We start from the raw sequence: 3,415 nt of genomic DNA, 5'->3' as shown, positions 1-3,415 counted from the left end.
ACCAGTGGAGGCTGCTGAGGGGAGGACAGCTCATAATAATGGCTGGAACGGAGTTAATGGAATGGCATCAAACACATAGAAACCATGTGTTTGATGTATTTGATACCATTCCACTTACTCCGCTCCAGCCATTACCATGAGCCCATCCTCCCCAATTAAGGTGCCACCAACCTCCTGTCGTTAACACACACACACACCCTTCCACCAGCCTCTCAGACAGATCAGCTCCACACCCACACACCTGTTCCCTTTAATTGGTCCCTTAAATAAAGGGCACTTCTTAACCCGGCTAAGTAGACTTTGGAGAAGTACCCTGGAATTTAACCCCCTAAAACAGTAAGAGAAACAGGGAATGTGTGTGTGGTGTGTGTGTGTCTGTCTGTGGGTGCACGCGTGCGTGGGTTGTACCTTAGCCTAGTGGTGGCAGGGTGTGTCTCTGCTCTGGCTGGTGTTAAAACGACATCACGTTTCCAGAGAGGTGTCCCTCGCTCTGACGTCAAGACGAGAAGAATAGAAGGTAAATAAATAAACAATCTGGAGTAGGGTTTTCTCTCTCTGTTGCACCTCATTTGAGGCCTTATAAATCAGGGCTCCACCTGCATATAGAGTGTTCGCAGGCCCCCCGACACACTGGCATGCAGCTCATTAGAGCCCACAGCCAGACCCTTTGCTACCTCGCAAGGTGTGTGTGGGGGTGGAGTGTGTGTGCTCAGTGTGTAAAGCCTGGTCGGGAGCGCCCCTGCAATTCCACCGCACCCCCCTCCCTCTACACCCCTCGCCTCAGCCGAAGCTGTTCCCCATCTGTTCATAAAACATGTACAATACCCGTGTTTGAGCTCCCAACAGGCGCTGGGACAAGTGCACTCTGACTTGAACCTGCGCAAGACATTGGCTCTTTTCGCTTTTTTTTAAAGGGGATAATTTCGCCTCTATGCCTGGTTAGTTTTCAGTGACTGTTTTCACACATAAAATAAAGGGTCTGGACTACATCATTTCGGACTGCTTAACGTTTAAACGGCGGCGGCAGTAGATCTTGTTCGAATCACTGTTTTACTATGTTGTCCACTGCAGAGGGGGAAGAGAAGAAAGTACTGAGGTATTCTCTGTGAGCTCAGTGTAGAGGACAGAGTATATCAAAGGAACTCTGATTCAAGATGACATTGAGTACGGCTAGCTAATCGCTTAAAACATGGACAACAAAAATAGTCCAATCAGAGCAGTCGAGCTAATCAACTCAACATCCAGTAAAGCGCTGAAGAACAAGACTGTGCGTGGAAAGCAAACCTCTCGCACAATCAGTATCTTAACGCACTGTCACAATCAGGCCAATGCATTTGCATGCGAGGCAACCACAGGTTGTTCTTGATGTTAAAGACCTGAGGTGTTACATGCTACATGTGCGTAGGTGCTGTCTCATTATATTTTGCTCTAAAAGGCTTTGTTATTTCCAAACAAGCAAGTTAGTAGTGGACTAACCTAACACTCTCGCTCCCCACGGGCTCACCACAACGCAATAGTGTGAGGCACAGCTGCAACTTTGGGGCACACTTATGTTTAGTTAGCGCACAGCGCTCACCAGAACCGTGTGCGAACATGAACCACCTTTCTCACCTCGGACCAGACCCGCTATTTCCATATTTACTCACAAAACACCACACCTTCCCTTCACCGACACCACACCTTCTGCACTTGCTCACTCCCCGACCAAGAAGGCTATTCAGAGTTTACGAGCAACAGAATCTTGCAAGCCTGTAAATGTTCCATTGGAAAGTTGGCTATCTTTTTTTTTTAACCGTGACAATAGAATTCAACTGGGAAGGTGAGACCATAATGTAAGTTTGTTTATTTTTGGGGGGCGAAAACGTCAATATCCTACAACCAACTCAAATGGACAAAACGTAAATATGTTACTAGTAAAACCATGATATTGGGTTGCAATATAAAATAACCTGAGAGGTAGAAGTTGAGGTGAGAGGAGGCTGATTATGAGCCAGTAATGAGAAGCCCTAGCCAGGCCTGTCTCGTCTCGGCCCCCAGAGGATCTGCCCAGCGACCAACAGAGTATCAGTTCCACCAGAATACTCCACCAGGAGAAATTAGATCTTCTATAGAGCTTTGTGGAGGAACAGAGCTGTGAGATTTTCCTCCTTCCAGGCTCTTCTGAGGGCATAGGTTAGCAGACAGACACCTGGGACGTGTTCATTAGGGCAGGCAACGGAAAGTGTTTTAAAGCGTTTCACAATTGTAAACGAAAATGTGCGTTTCATATTGGACAAGTCTATGTAGTCCCTCCCTGTTTCAGTCTGTTTTCTTCCATTTGGTGCCAAATTAACACTACCTTGGAGCCTTCAGACACTCTCCACACTCTCACTCTCTATAAACTGTCATAGTCTTATTTGCCACCAGCGAGAGCCATTGTCCCACCAAGACCAAGCTACTACCACTACATTGATCTTGTTTTCATTTGTGTTCTTGTCTAGTGTCACTAGGCCTTTGTCAGTGTATTATTCACTCAGTGCCCTTTGGTTGTTCTCATTTTGAAATAGTTTATGCTCACTCATAATATGCCCAATATGTTTACATTTTAGTGAGAACGTTGATATTGGACATGTATCCTGTAATATCTGTTGAGCCCCCCCTCAGAAATCTTGATTTTAGTGGCTGAACTTCTCAGTCTTGTGTTCTTAGCAGCAATCATGGCGCAGCAGTTTTGAAGTGTGTGTGGTGTGCTCTTCATCTTGAGCAGAGAGGTTCATTTTTCTCCAGCAGTAAATAAATAAAATGGAGGCAGCTCGCGATCAACTCCCTGGTTTCTTCCCTTAATTTCTGCCCCACAATGAGCCCCTCTTCTTTCCTCTCCTCCTATTTTCCTCCGTCTCCTCTCATCTGTCTAAGGGGTAACCTGAAACTGCTCCCTCGTTCCCGGGGCGGCCCAGGGGTTACAAAGGGTGATCAATATGTGCCAAAGAAAGTCTTTAGACAAGTGAGAGAAGCCGCAGTTTTCGACCTTCCCCTCCTCCTCCCTCCTTTCCCCCTTTCCTCTCGCTGCTCGGAGGAGCAACAAGGTTAGGGGCCCTTGGCAGATAATGTTCTGTCTACTGACAGATATGGACACACATGCGTGCACGTGCAACCACACACACACAAAGTGTTGAGAAAATCCAAAATGTCCCTTATATGGGACAAATAGTAAATGTATCCCTCTTTGGATCCAACGGTTGAGAGATTTGAAACTTTCTGGTATTATCTGACCATTGTAATTCAGGCAACATTTATATGATGGTGACTAAAGAAATAAAACTCACACACACACACACACACATACTTGAGAAGATAGAGGCTCATCTCTGTGTGTGCTGGCTTTTAAAACAGGTCCACCTCTGACCTATGTGTTCTTCAACAGGTGGTGGATGAG

Source organism: Coregonus lavaretus (assembly GCF_964263955.1).
Source record: "Coregonus lavaretus genome assembly, chromosome: 20".
In the NCBI taxonomy this organism is placed as follows: Eukaryota; Metazoa; Chordata; class Actinopteri; order Salmoniformes; family Salmonidae; genus Coregonus; species Coregonus lavaretus.
This window is presented reverse-complemented; position numbering follows the sequence as displayed.